This window comes from Pinus tabuliformis, chromosome 2_2, assembly GCF_031772625.1.
Source record: "Pinus tabuliformis cultivar Carrire ecotype Pingquan chromosome 2_2, CPIR1, whole genome shotgun sequence".
NCBI classification, from domain to species: Eukaryota; Viridiplantae; Streptophyta; class Pinopsida; order Pinales; family Pinaceae; genus Pinus; species Pinus tabuliformis.
The window spans coordinates 1,256,473,505-1,256,490,333 of record NC_142300.1 but is presented as its reverse complement, the minus strand read 5'-3'; positions in this window follow the sequence as shown (position 1 = coordinate 1,256,490,333).

The following is a 16,829-nucleotide window of genomic DNA, read 5'->3' as shown; positions in this document are numbered from 1 at the left end:
TGACACGAAGTCAGTATCGGAGTATGTACCACTAGTCCCAGACCAGTCTCAACTGACCCGAAGTCAGTGTCATAGTAGGTACAACTCCTACCAGTGGTCCTAGACCAGTATCGTAGGCTCAGAGAGTGTACTACTAGTCCCAAACCAATCTCAACCGACACGAAGTTAGCGTCATAGTATGTACGACTCTTACTGGTCCCAGACCAGTCCTGCACTGACATGAAGTCAATCTCGGAGTATCAACACTGATCCTAGACCAGTCTCAGCCGACCTGAAGTCAGCGTCATAGTATGTACAACTCCTACCACTGGTCCCAGACCAGTATCATTGATCCTAGATCAATTGAGGTCATCATAGCGTAGGGAGTATGGTAGATACAATGATGCGTCCATCGGTACTACTATGGTCCCTAACTTCATTTCCATGCTCATTGATTAGATGAGAGGTACTTCCCATGAGTCCCAGACTGCATGGGTAGGATGCCTCGACAGGATAACTTAATCAATCATGTCCTCAAAGGAGAACACATCAATCCTGCTACAATCGCCATGGAGAACACATCAATCCAAGCCGCCATGGAGAACACATCAATCCAGGCCTCACAGGAGAACACATCAATCCTACTACAATCGCCATGGAGAACACATCAATCCAGGCCTCACAGGAGAACTAATCATCCTGCTACACAGCAGAACGAGTCATCCTGTTCCACAAGAGAGGGAATCATCTTGTCCCACAAGAGAGCGAATCATCTTGTTCCAGTGTGCACCACCAGGGGAGGGTGAGTCACCCTGTGGTCGTATGTTGTTCCAGTAAGAATCGCAGGCCCCCACAGCTCCCGAGCTCCATGTATACAAGGGTCTCTTGATGACTCCAAGTCATAAGGGAAAATCACAAATTTGATCTTTCCCCGGGGCTTTGTCAAAATGTCAACAACCTGTACATTAGTCTCAATGCGATGGAGCCTCCTTGCTCATCGACTTACCATATCCCAGATAAGGCAGTATCTGATGTCTACATGCTGGAGCAATCGTCGAATATGGGATTTCTCAATAATCAAATCCCACCTCTGGTTGTCACAGAGAATCACAGTGGTATTCATCATGTGTACAAACAGCTCACTGAAGAGCTTCAGCAACCAGACTGCCTCACAGAAGGCCATACTAGCAGCAATGTATCACCAACTTCTGCTTCCTACTCATCTAGGATATCTAAGCAGATTCCAAAGAGAAACAGCACTTGAAAATTGCTCTAGTGGTCCTCCACACTGCCTGCCCACTCATCATTCGAATAATCATGTGGTTTCATATTTCCGGCAGTGTATCTCAATCCATGAGAGATTGTGCCCTGAAGATATCTCAGAAGATTCTTGGCACCAATCCAGTGAGGCTCAACCAAATATGAGCTCACCATGCTAACTACAAGACATATGTCTGGACGGAGGTTCTCCAAGAACATCAACGCGAATGAGTTTATGAAACTCAGATGCATTTCCCAAATCAGGTCCGACATCACTACCATATAACTTCTTGAAAGTTAAGATCCTCGAGGTAGTCACAGGCTTGCAGCTTATCTTTCCACATTCAGAATCCAACTCCCTTTGTCTCCTATAAATGAGAGGGTCTGCACCTATTAGACATAGGTGCCAGTACGAGAGGTTTATCATCCACAACCTTCGAGTAATGGTTTGGATCGGTTTCACTCCTAGTGAATCTCAGCTGCATTAGACAGCTATCAATCCTCTCATACTACACCCAAGGTGTTTTGCTTCAAGCCATAGAGGGCTTTCTTCCACCTGTATACATGATATTCCTGATCATGAGTCTCAAACTCCTCGGGTTATTCCAAACCTGTGGACCTGCTGCATGAGGGGAATGGTCCTATTATAATATTTTCCTTTGGTACATTTTAGACATGTACCTTCATGCTCCTTTTGAATTTAGGCATCCTGGTCACCATCTGACTCACAGACCTCGGGTGCTGAGTCAATGGACATGGTCCCCAGTGGAATTCCTGCAACTTAATACAACCCTGAACTCAAAAACATCTTTGAAAGATCTATTTTCAAAAACGTACCTTTCCATCGATAAGTGCAACCTTGTAACCTTTGACTTCCATTTCTGAGATGGACACCAAGTTCTTCTTGCAATCAAGTACAAAAAAGAGATTTTGGGGTTCCTTGCTTTCGTGGAAGAGTCGACAATTTCCTTGATGACCTACATTACCAGTCATTCCTTTGATCATTGAAGATGTCCCAAGAATGATTGTTATCTTCGTCAAGAGATATGTCTCTACCATTCAAACACTCTTTCGCATAACGGCCAGACTTATTTCAACAAGGCATCTGCCTTTCCTTCCACCTTTAGATCCGAACTTCCCAATGAAGTGATCTTTAGATGGGCCATCAGAAACTTCCGTTGTGCCATTCTGATAACATTCTCTGCTTCGACTTCACCCTAGGTGAGTTATGAGGAACCCATTGATCCTTCTGTCTTGTCCCAACTGTCTTCGGTGATTGCTCTTTCACTCTTGCTTGGACATTGTCTTCACCTCAGCTCTGATACCATGTTAAGTTTAGGTATGTTCTATGCTAGAGAAATTTATTTAAATTTTCACAGTTAGCAATCCCATCAGCATTAAGATAAACTGCAGATAGAACATAAATATAAAACGTAGAAGACAAGCCAAGACAAGAGGACACAAGATATGGCGCGAGCCAGGGAAAAACCCCACAATGTGTGGGGAAACCCTTTGATCAAATCTTCTTTTATCTTCAAACTTCAGCAGAGAAAGAAAGAGAGAGAGAGTACATTTACAACAGAAGTCAATACTTTGACTTATCTAGATCTAGCATAGATCATTTCGTATAATGATGAGATCAGTTGAAGACATTCTACTTCAACTGATTCTCAAGGTGACTCCTTCACTTATCATCGTGCTACATCTCGTCCATTTGCTGCACCTTACTGTGTACTACACCATGCTACACTAATCATGATAATCATCATGCCCCCCCATGTTCATGATCTTATTATGCTACCCATACTAATATGCATCATCATCATGTTGTTTTCCTTACAAATGTGTATTATCATCATGTTGTTGTGCATCATGTCCAAGTTCCCATTCAACTGTTGCCCATGTCCAAGTTCTCATGCTCCATGTCATCATGCATCATTATACATCATGCAGTTCATTCATACATCATTCTGCTTCTTCCATGGCCTTATCAAGCTACTCATGATCTTGTTTATGATCATGTTGCCCATTTATCATTATGCATCATTGTGTTGGTTATCATCATGTTGCCCATTTATCAGTAGCATCATTGTGCATGATCCTTGTCATTGTGAGTGCATGACTACGGCTACAGGAATTTACAATGGCCTCATACCTTGATTCTTGTTATGACTGCACATGGATATCTCTATGCATAACATGAACAGCGTAGATATATGACATATGAACAGCGTATAATAACATGAACAACATTGAACATCGAATATATGAACTGTGTGTAAGGATATCTTCATGACTGCGTATGGACCCTTTATTAACTGCGTGTTATGAATTTACGACTGCCGCTGTTCCAAGCATCACATTCACTACATGTAATGATTCCATATGATAACAGATCCCAATTAGGGTTGCGGCTGTTCCAGGCATCACGTTGAATGATCAGCGTGTGGATTTCTTCATTTCAGCGTATAGGGTTTCCATACCTGAGCGTATATTGACTGCATGGTAATGTTGTGCATGACAACGTATATACCATCCACGTTGTGTTACATCGTATGAATGTTTGTGCATATATAGTTTTATGACTGCGGCTACTCCAGACATTACGTTGACTGATCTGCGTGTTGACTGTGTTAACCTCTGAGAACAGCGTGTATCTTCTACGCTGCCAGATCCGCATATATCACGTGCCATGAATGCATTGTGTGTTGCTGCGTGTTATCTACGCTGCCAGATCAAGTGTATGTTGTGTGTATATGTGATGACCGGCTTATAGACACCCTATGAACTACGTATTGTTCCATATGCTTTGACTGTGGTTCCCTTTTATTGACAGTGTATAAATGTATCTAGAGCATCACTTAACCGTGTGTATAGTAGCTGGATTAGGGCATCATACTTGTAGCTAGGGAATCATTTAACTGTGTGTATAATTGCTAGATTAGGGCATCGTATTCTTTAGCATCTCTCCTCCTCCAAAAAACCCAAGACGTGGAGAGGAAGAGATCACTCAAGAATGTGTCTTCAAATGACATCAAATCCTCATCTATCTATACTAATGTGTAGATGATGAATAGACACGATGTTTGGGCTTATAGAGCCTACATAAGAGCTGGTCGGCTTGATAATAATTACATAAACAAAATAAATTCATATCTCCATAAATACTTATTGGAATTGGATGATCTTTGGATCAATCTTACACCTCTCGACGAGAGGGTTCCAATAAAAATATCAGCTGCCATAAATAAGCCAACCCACATGGAGTTTGGCCCTAGTTGCCAATTTAACACAGTAGGAAATAACCCCACAAGTTTCTCCTTATCTTGTTTTCTGGCATGAGACCATCTCTCTAAAAGTAATTTTTCAAATTCTTCATCGGGCAGGTTGGAACACTTCTTTTGGTTAAGTAATCCCCACCATGTGGCCGCCTCACCTTCAAAATTACCCGCTACAAAAAATCTCCAATGATGTTCCCATAATGATTTTTTTGCTTTTATGTATTCTTCAATACTAGGACCATTATCTTTTCCTGTAAAACTTAGAACCGCCATGAAGAGGGTTTGGAAAAATTCACTTACTTGGCGAAAATTTGAAATTGTCACAATTTAGTCAATATTGCTCAGAATTCCTATTATGACCTATTTTCATAAATGGAACAACCATTCTGCATCTGCCCATGTGATATAAATCCCGATCCAGGCAATGGAATTTCAGTTTTGCGCTGCACTTGTCCCGCTGTCACAAAAAAATTATGAAAAAAAAGATGATTTTAAATCAGTGATATCTCCCTCATCCGGACTCCGATTCGACTGATTTTTTTTTTGAATTTGGGTATTTTTTCACAAGAAATCCAGATCTGCAATTAGATTTTGTATATTTTTCACCAGAATGTACATATCTGCCCCGCAAACCCACCGACCCGAAAAATGTCTGCAACCCAGTTGATTTTTAAATCATCAATATCTCCCTCATCCGGGCTCCGATTCGACCAATTTTTTTTTTTGAACTTGGGTATTTTTTCACAAAGAATATATATCTGCAATTATATTTTATAAATTTTTCTCTAAAACGTACAGATCTGATCTGCAAACTCGCCGCCCCAGAAAGTTCCTGCAAAAAAATAAAAAATAAAAAATAAAAATTCTCCACTTTTGCCCAAGAAAGTGCTCTGATACCACTTGTTATAGATCTGACATGCAAATATATGAAAACATACCAATATACCCAATAAATGAAAATAATCACCAAAAATAACAAGATCTGAATATATATAAATGCTTCACTTTATTAATATCAAACCCTTAAGGTAGAGCAACACCATACATTCACTCCTTAAGGAAGGAGAACACTCCACAAGCCATTTGCCTGTTCATACCATATTCCTTGAAATATCTCAATGGGGTGTCTCTAGTCTCTATATAGGCCTCATACATACAATACCATGGGTCATTACCATGGTTCCCTCAATACCATCTTTCTAATACCATGGGCCCATTACATTATTACTAACTACTTGTGGTCCCTAACATGAAACGGGTTAACCACCTTATTTATTACTATGGCCCATCCCATTATTACATTATTCCTTTGGGTACCTCCCTTTGTACCCCATATTATCCCCCCTAGGTATACTACAAAATTTGACTCCCAAAGGCCAATTTCGTCTGCATGGTTCAGGAACTAGTCCCTACTTTGGCAGTGAATTTTGAGCAGGAGCTCTATGACCGAGGTATCTTTTATCTGGAAATCTCTATCAGTGAAGGAAAGGTGGTCCAGGTCTAAGTGGGGTGTAGAGATGGGTCTCACATCCATGGCAATTGGAGCAACCATTCTCAGTTCTTGTAGATTTCAGTATGGGGGAGGTGATTTATAGTATTTTAGGGAAACGGTGGTTCAGCACAGAGTAGGCTTGCGTTCTTGAATTTATTCAATTAATTTTAAACTTAACTAAGAATACTCAATCACTAGTTTCTTTGAAATTGATAGGGTGTTTGATGAATTGTTGCTTAAATACCTGGAACTAGGTTGAAATGGTTCTTAGTAGGGTGGCTGGCGACTGTAAATGATTGAAGGGGTTTTGTATAGGCTGCAAGGTTGTATGGGCGGTCTGCGGCGTCTTTAGAGTGCAACTGAACGTGGGTTGATGGCTTCGATATTCGTAGCTGGCGTGCATGCGTACAGAGGTTTACAGTAAAATTCCAATGAAAACAAATGATTTGGGGCTTTTTGGCTTTATGCACGAAAAGTCAGTTTTGGCGAGTACGACGTGAACAGTGGTCATTTTGTCGTGTAGCGGGCAAGCGGTAGACGATTTCTATCGCACCGCTTTTGGGCGCTTAGTGGTATTTGGGAGGAGCCACCCGATTCCATTCATCGACTGACACGTAGCATCGGGGGCTGGTGGAAAAACCACTTTTTCGGGTGGGTAAGGGACGGACGTCGGGTTGGCCCGATATGGATGAGGGCCGTCGGATGAGGAGGGAGATGATCGCACGGTGATCAGGCGGGGAAGCTGCACGGAGGCTAGTGGGGGGGCCCAACGGGCGCTTAAGTGCAGCAGTATTAGGGTTAATGATGGCTTAAAGAGTGATTAGGCCATCGGGGTGATTAATGGAGGATTTAAATGGGGTTTTGCCTAACATAATCGCAGATCAATTAGTTAGTGGGTTTTTTGTCGGGTTGACTATATATTATAGTTTATATTTAAACTAAGGTGTAGGGTTAATTAATATGTAGGAGTTACATATATACGGGGAAATGGGTTTTATTATCGGGATTTTAATATAATAAATTAGTAGTTAATAAAGAATGGGCGGAAAAGGGACACAACACACTAAGCAAATGTTTTTTCTTGATTTAAATGCTTTTCACATATTAACATTAATACTTAAGGTAATGTGTTTTGGTGGGTTTTTGATATGAAAATGCTTTATGTGAGGGGAGGAAAAATGTTTTTCCTAGGCAAAAGTGTTTTAACCTCAGGAAAAGGAATATTATTAGGAAAATGAATGAACTGAAGGGGGGGGATGAATTTTTATGAGGGGAATTTAGTACTTGATATACATAAATCATTGAGTTGAGGGTCTGGTCCCTCCAAAAGTCAGAGAAATGCTCTAAGCCTCTTTGACTTAAAGGTTTTTGAGCACTTTGGACTTTATTTATGGGAAATTAGTGAAGTAAAAGGTGAAATGAATGGAGGAAGTTAATTAATTGACTTTGAAATCCCTTTGCATGCTTGATTTGTTCATTGATATCTGGAACTTTTATGATGAGAATGATAAATATGCTTTTGTCTAATCAATCATCATACTTCTTTAACCTTTCTCCTACTTACCCATCTACTTTTCCTACCATTTTTACTTCACTTTATTAGGGTGCATTTGAGCTAGAAAACCCTTATCAAATATTTTTCTTTTTATTTACAATAGTAAACTAACTAAATTTAACCTTGTTACATCCAAGGGCTCAGACTAAACAATTGATCTGTTATGAAACCAGCTCAAGAAAAGATAGAAAAGATATATCAACGCCTTAGAATTCAGCCTCTTCGAGGGGGCAACCTCCTTTACATTACATAAATGAACAATTCTTGGATGATCCAAATGACAAAAACTCCTTTCTATATATAGGAGTCTAAGGAGTCACAATATAACCCAACCAACCTAACAATAATAATATAAATCCACAAAAATAATAATAGAGGGATTCTATGGGGCACAGTAATAACAATATGGGGGCAATAGGGGCACAACAATATTAATAAGGGGTATAACTACAATAGTAATGGGGTAATCACTAGTATTATAGGGACCCAACATGCCCCTCTCCTTCAAAAAAGTGTTGTCCTCAACGCTTGAGTAGTTCTAGATACTTCTGTATAAAATTCTCATCCTCCCATGTGGAATCTTCAGCAGATAAGTTCTTCCACTTGATAAGATACTCCGAAATTGATCGATTTCGTCGCTGTCGAGTTCTTGTTTCTGTGACTGCTTCCGGTTCCAATATAATTTTTCCTTCCTCGTCAAGTTCTGGCAATATTGTTTGAACTGGGAGCTTGTCGCCTATAACCTTCTTTAAACATGAAACATGGAAAACTGGGTGCAATCTAGAAGCTGCAGGAAGCTCCAATTTGTATGCCATAGTACCAATCTTTTGCAACACCTTGTACGGACCATAATACTTTGGTGATAATTTATTATCCTTCTTAGCTTGCTTGAGGGACATTTTCTTATATGGTTTTAGTCGTAGGAATACCCAATCACCTACATCAAAACTTCTTTCACTGCGATGTTGATCTACCTGTTGTTTCATTCTATTCTGTGCCAACACGAGGTTATCCTTTAAGAGTTGGAGGACTTGTTGTTGATGTTCGATGTGATGTTCCACTGCCTGAACCTTAGAATTTTCTCTTAAATATGATGTAATGGATGGTGTTTGATACCCATAAAGTGCCATAAATGGGGTCATTTTTGTTGATGTATGGAAGGAAGTGTTATACCACCATTCAGCCAGAGGCAACCATTTGACCCATTGTGTTTGTTTATTAGATACAAAGCAACGAAGATATCATTCCAAACATTTTTTTACTATCTCAGTTTGCCCATCAGATTGAGGATGATAAGATGAGCTATGAGCTAACTGAGTACCAAGACAAGAAAATAATTATGTCCAAAAATTTCCAGTGAAAATGGGATCTCTGTCACTTACAATAATCTTTGGGTTTCCATGTAGCTTTTGAATTGTTTCCATAAATGTAGTAGAAATTGTACTGGCTTTAAATGGATGCGATAATGCACAAAAGTGTGCATACTTGGTAAGTCTGTCAACTACCACCATGATGACACTCTTTCCCTCAGACTTGGGTAAACCTATGATAAAATCCATTGAAGCCTCCTCCCAACGTTGGCTTGGAATGGATAAAGGTTGTAATAGACCCGATGTCTTAATTGTTTCAACTTTATTTTGTTGGCAAACCAAACATTCCGCCACAAACTTTTGAATATTTGATTTAAGGGCATCCCAAAAAAATTACTTCTTAACCCTGTGGTAAGTTTTTAAAAATCCTGAGTGCCCTCCTAAGGGAGAAGTGTGCAATTCCATAAGAATCTTTTGTTTTAGCTGGGAATTCTTACATAGGTATAAGCGATCGTTGTACCATAACGAATCATTTTGCCAGCTAAATGTATCAGACGTACTGGAATCTTGTTGTAACTTTCGAATAAGTGCCCACACTTCTTCGTCATTCTTCCATTCCTCCCTTGCTTCGTTTATCCAATCTGATTGGATAATAGAAATGGCGCACAACAATGCTTCCACATCCTCATCATTTCTTGAGAGTGCATCTGCCACCACATTTTGCTTCCCTTTTTTGTAGATGATTTCAAAGTTATAACCCAACATCTTTGTGACCCACTTTTGTTGCTCTTCAGAGGATAATCTTTGTTCTAAAAAGTATTTAAGGCTATCATGATCCGTTTTTACCTTGAAGTGGCTTCCCATTAGGTAGGGTCGCCATTTCTTAAGTGCATGGAGTATTGCCAACATTTCCTTTTCATAAATAGCTTTGCTTAAAAACTTTCCCTTCAATGGACAACTTTCAAAAGCAATGGGTCTTTCATCTTGCATTAGAATAGCACCAATTCCATTTCCTGAAGCATCACATTCCACAATAAAGGTTTTTGTGAAGTCCGGTGTAGCTAAGACCGATGCTTGGCACATTGCCTCTTTAAGATGTTCAAAGGCCTTTGTTGCTTCCGGAGTCCATGAAAATGCATCTTTCTTCAATAATGTTGTTAGAGGTGCTGCTATTCTCCCATAATTCTTAACAAACTTGCGATAATACCCTGTTTTCTTTGAGATGGACTTGTTCATATTTTTTTTGATTTGGCTGTTTCGGGATTGGTAATTGTCCTGAGCCGGGTACAGGAGAAACATAGCTGGTTTATATGCTTGCTGATGACACAAATAAGAGGTGTCTCTCCTTTTTTGCAAGGCTTTGCTGAATGTTTACTCATCTGATTGTAACTTTTTTATTGCTTATAAAAAAGTTCGCTTTTTTCTTCGAAAAAAAAAAAAAAAATACCCTGTCAACCTGAGAAATCCTCGAAGATGCTTTATGGATGTGGGGATTTTCCATTCCTTAATGGCTTTACTTTTGCTAGGGTCTACCTTAACTCCTTCATGAGATACAATATGACCCAGATATTCCACCTCCTGGACTCCAAAGAAACATTTGGATCTTTTTGAATATAATTGTTTCTCCTCCAATAGTTGTAGCACCCTGTCAACATGTTCAACATGATCCTTCCAAGACTTGTTGTAGATTAGTATATCATCAAAAAATACTAACACAAATTTTCTAAGGAATGGTTTGAAAATTGAATTCATCAAACCTTGAAATGTTGAAGGTGCATTGGTAAGGCCAAAAGGCATGACCAAAAATTCATAATGACCCTCATGAGTTCAGAATGTTGTTTTCGGAATGTCTTCAGTCTTTATTCTGATTTGATGATATCCTGAATGAAGATCCAACTTGGTGAAGTAAATTGATCCATGCAATTCATCCAGTAATTCATCAATGACAGGAATGGGAACTTATCTTTAATAGTGAGCTTGTTGAGCTCCCTATAATCCGGACACATGCACCATGATCCATCCTTCTTGTGCACCAATACTACTGGAGCAGAGAAAGAACTTTGACTTGGTTGAATTATACCAGCCTCTAACATTTCTGCAACCATACGTTCAATTTCACTCTTTTGGACATAGGGATATCAATACGGCCTGATGTTTGGAGGAACACTTCCTGGAATTAGATGAATAGCATGATCATGATCACGCATAGGTGGGAGACCTTTGGGAGTCTCAAATACCTTGGAATGATTGTCCAAGACTTTTTGGAGATCTGGAGAAATAGATGATTCTGATGTGGAAACATCTAGCGAACATAATTGTGCAATTACACCTATTTGTTCCTTTTTTAGAAGTTTTGTCATACCACTAGAGCTGATTATCTTTCTTGGTTTCCCTGCAATACCCCTTAATTCAACTTCCTTTCCTTCCATAGAAAATTTGATGAAAAATTCTTGAAAATTAAAAGCTATTGTACCCAAGGATTGTAGCCATTGGACTCGTAGTACAACATTAGCACCTCCCATTGGAATGGAAAGCATTGGGCTAGTCAATACATATTCTCCCATGGATAGCTTGATATTATGGCACTTTCCAGAGTAATTTATTGTTCCTCCATTTGCAATCATCACTTGACACTCTGGTGCTAGATATAGGAAGCAATTCAATTCTTTTGCTACCTTACAATGAATAAAATTGTGGATTCTTCTTGAATCAATCAACACTATTACCTTTTTCTTCTTGATTTGTCCTTCTATCTTGATGGTTTGAGGAGTGGTAATTCCCGCAAATGCATTACAAGATATGGTCGGATTTCTTTGTTATTCATCTAGGCTTTGTTCTTGGAGTATATCCTCTTCTTTTGACCTTTCTTGCTCCTTCTTCTTCCTCTTCACAATCTATGTAGAATAATTTCTTCTCATCACACTTATGACCTTTAGTGTATTTGCTATCACAACTGTAACAAAGCCCTTTTGCTCTTTTTTCTTCCAATTGTTGTGGTGTCAACCTTATAGGTTGTGGAAGACTAGGGGCAACAACACTTCCGTCTTTATAGTTGTGAGTGGTATGCTTCCTGGTTGCCTGTTATGAAACCAGCTCAAGAAAAAGATAGAAAAGATAGATCAACGCCTTAAAATCAACCTCTTCGAGGGGGCAACCTCCTTTACATTACATAAATGAACAATTCTTGAATGATTCAAATGAAAAAACCTCCTTTCTATATATAGGAGTCTAATGAGTCACAATATAACCCAGCCGACCTAACAATAATAATATAAAGCCACAAAAATAGCAATAGAGGGATTCTATGGGGCACAGTAATAACAATATGGGGATAATAGGGGCACAACAATATTAATAAGGGGTACAACTACAATAGTAATGGGGTAATCACTAGCATTATAGGGACCCAACATGCCCCTCTCCTTCAAAAAAGTGTTGTCCTCAACGCTTGAGAAGTTCTGGATGCTTCTGTATAAAATTCTCATCCTCCCATGTGGAATCTTCAGCGGATAAGTTCTTCCACTTGATAAGATACTCCAAAATTGATCGATTTCGTAGCTGTCGAGTTCTTGTTTCTGTGACTGCTTCCGGTTCCAATATAATTTTTCCTTCCTCGTCAAGTTCTGGCAATATTGTTTGAACTGGGAGCTTGTCGCCTATAACCTTATTTAAACATGAAACATGGAAAACTAGGTGCAATCGAGAAGCTGCAGAAAGCTCCAATTTGTATGCCATAGTACCAATCTTTTGCAACACCTTGTATGGACCATAATACTTTAGTGATAATTTATTATCCTTATTAGCTTGCTTGAGGGACATTTTCTTATATGGTTGTAGCCGTAGGAATATCCAATCACCTACATCAAAACTTCTTTCGCTACGATGTTGATCTGCCTGTTGTTTCATTCTATTTTGTGCCAACACGAGGTTATCCTTTAAGAGTTGGAGGACTTGTTGTTGATGTTCAATGTGATGTTCCACTGCTTGAACCTTAGAATTTTCTCTTAAATATGATGTGATGGATGGTGGCTGATACCCATAAAGTGCCATAAATGGGGTCATTTTTGTTGCTGTATGGAAGGAAGTGTTATACCACCATTCAGCGAGAGGCAACCATTTGACCCATTGTGTCTGTTTATCAGATACAAAGCAACGAAGATATCCTTCCAAACATTTGTTTACTATCTCAGTTTGCCCATCAGATTGAGGATGATAATATGAGCTATGAGCTAACTGAGTACCCAGACAAGAAAATAATTCTGTCCAAAAATTTCCAGTGAAAATGGGATCTCTGTCACTTACAATAATCTTTGGGTTTCCATGTAGCTTTTGAATTGTTTCCATAAATGCAGTAGAAACTGTACTGGCTTTAAATGGATGTGATAATGCACAAAAGTGTGCATACTTGGTAAGTCTGTCAACTACCACCATGATGACACTCTTTCCCTCAGACTTGGGTAAACCTGTGATAAAATCCATTGAAACCTCCTCCCAACGTTGGCTTGGAATGGATAAAGGTTGTAATAGACCCGATGTCTTAATTGTTTCAACTTTATTTTGTTGGCAAACCAAACATTCCGCCACAAACTTTTGAATATCTGATTTAAGGCCATCCCAAAAAAATTCCTTCTTAGCCCTGTGGTAAGTTTTTAAAAATCCTGAGTGCCCTCCTAAGGGAGAAGTGTGCAATTCCATAAGAATCTTTTGTTTTAGCTGGGAATTCTTACAGAGGTATAAGCGATCTTTGTACCATAACGAATCATTTTGCCAGCTAAATGTATCAGACATACTGGAATCTTGTTGTAACTTTCGAATAAGTGCCCACACTTCTTCGTCATTCTTCCATTCCTCCCTTGCTTCGTTTATCCAATCTGGTTGGATAATAGAAATGGCGCACAACAATGCTTCCACATCCTCATCCTTTTTTGAGAGTGCATCTGCCACCACATTTTGCTTCCCTTTTTTGTAGATGATTTCAAAGTCATAACCCAACATTTTTGTGACCCACTTTTGTTGCTCTTCAGAGGATAATCTTTGTTCTAAAAAGTATTTAAGGCTATCATGATCCGTTTTTACCTTGAAGTGTCTTCCCATTAGGTAGGGTCGCCATTTCTTAAGTGCATGGAGTATTGCCAACATTTCCTTCTCATAAATAGCTTTGTGTAAAAACTTTCCCTTGATTGGACGACTTTCAAAAGCAATGGGTCTTTCATCTTGCATTAAAACAGCACCAATTCCATTTCCTAAAGCATCACATTCCACAATAAAGGTTTTTGTGAAGTCCGGTGTAGCTAAGACCGGTGCTTGGCACATTGCCTCTTTAAGATGTTAGAATGCCTTTGTTGCTTCTAGAGTCCATGAAAATGCATCTTTCTTCAATAATGTTGTTAGAGGTGCTGCTATTCTCCCATAATTCTTAACAAACTTGTGATAATACCCTGTCAACCCGAGAAATCCTCGCAGATTCTTTATGGATGTGGGAATTTTCCATTCCTTAATGGCTTTAATTTTGCTAGGGTCTACCTTAACTCCTTCATGAGATACAATATGACCCAGATATTCCACCTCTTATACTCCAAAGAAACATTTGGATCTTTTTGCATATAATTGTTTCTCCTCCAATAGTTGTAGCACCCTGTCAACATGTTCAACATGATCCTTCCAAGACTTGTTGTAGATTAGTATATCATCAAAAAATACTAACACAAATTTTCTAAGGAATGGTTTGAAAATTGAATTCATCAAACCTTGAAATGTTGAAGGTGCATTGGTAAGGCCAAAAGGCATGACCAAAAATTCATAATGACCCTCATGAGTTCTAAATGTTGTTTTCGGAATGTCTTCAATCTTCATTCTGATTTGATGATATCCTGAACGAAGATCCAACTTGGTGAAGTAAATTGATCCATGCAATTCATCCAGTAATTCATCAATGACAGGAATGGGAAACTTATCTTTAATAGTGAGCTTGTTGAGCTCCCTATAATCCGGACACATGCGCCATGATCCATCCTTCTTGTGCACCAATATGACTGGAGCAGAAAAAGAACTTTGACTTGGTTGAATTATACCAGCCTCTAGCATTTCTGCAACCATACGTTCAATTTCACTCTTTTGGGCATAGGGATATTTGTACAGCCTGATGTTTGGAGGAACACTTCCTGGAATCAGATGAATAGCATGATCATGATCACGAATAGGTGGGAGACCTTTGGGAGTCTCAAATACCTTGGAATGATTGTCCAAGACTTTTTGGAGATCTAGAGAAATAGATGATTCCACTGTGGACACATCTAGCAAACATAATTGTGCAATTACACCTCTTTGTTCCTTTTTTAGAAGCTTTTTCATATCGTTAGAGCTGATTATCTTTCCCGGTTTCCCTACAATACCCCTTAATTCAACTTCCTTTCCTTCCACGGAAAATTTCATGAAAAGTTCTTGAAAATTAAAAGCTATTGTACCCAAGGATTGTAGCCATTGGACTCCTAGTACAACATCAGCACCTCCCATTGGAATGGAAAGCATTGGGCTAGTCAATACATATTCTCCCATGGATAGCTTGATATTATGGCACTTTCCCGAGCAATTTATTGTTCCTCCATTTGCAATCATCACTTGACACTCTGGTGCTGGATATAAGAAGCAATTCAATTCTTTTGCTACCTTACAATGAATAAAATTGTGGGTACTTCCTGAATCAATCAACACTATTACCTTTTTCTTCTTGATTTTTCCTTCTATCTTGATGGTTTGAGGAGTGGTAATTCCCGCCAATGCATTACAAGATATGGTCGGATTTATTTCTTCTTTATCTAGGCTTTGTTCCTGGAGTATATCCTCTTCTTTTGACCTTTCTTGCTCCTTTTCTTCTTCCTCTTCACAATCTATGTAGAATAATTTCTTCTCAGCACACTTATGACCTTTAGTGTATTTGCTATCACAACTGTAACAAAGCCCTTTTGCTCTTTTTTCTTCCAATTGTTGTGGTGTCAACCTTATAGGTTGTGGAAGACTAGCGGCAACAACACTTCCGTCTTTATAGTTGTGAGTGGTATGCTTCCTGGTTGCCATAATTTTGCTTTCCATTTTTCTTGCTAACCTGAATGCCTTCTCTAATGAATCAGGTTTCCAAAGTCGAACATCATGTTGGATATTATTCTTTAAAGACCCTATGAACACATCAATCCTATGCTCCTCTGGAATATATTTTACCCTTATGTTCAATTTTTGGAACTCCTCAATGTGCTCCATTATTGAACCCTTTTGTTTGAGACTTATCAATTGGCTAAAAAAAGTGTTGTTTTTTGTATCCTCATAATGTGCTATCAATTCTTCCGTAAAAATTGCCCAAGTGATAAATTGTTTACGAGAGCAAAGCCATTGATACCATACAAACTGATTTGGTTCCAAATATAAAGTTGCAATACGTACCTTTTGTGTGTTTTGCACATTATTGAGATCGAAAAATTGCTCCATCTGTAATATCCATGTTGCGGGATCCTTGCCATCAAACTTCCTCATATCGATTTTTGAAATATGGTGGGTCTTTGATCCAACATTAGAGTCTATGGAATCATGATTAACATTTCTTTTGTTCTCATCATGAGTTTCATTTACTACCCTTTCACCATTAGTGACCCTTTCTTGTAGCAACTTATTCATATTTATCTTCAATTCTTCCATGTCTGTCTTCAAATCATCCTTCTTAGCTTCCACGTCATTCATCTTAGCTTCTACACCTTTCTTTAAACAATCCATCTTAGCTTCTACGCCTGTCTTTAAACCATCCATCTTAGATTCTGTTCCTTTTTGTGCAAGGGACAGTTGTTGCACTTGGTCTTGTAATTTTGATATATCATGTTGCATTTCTTCCTCTTCTTCATGAGTCATGCTAGAGCTTTCAGGTTCCTTACTAGGTGTTTGCATTTTCTTTCCTCGGGGCATCAGTT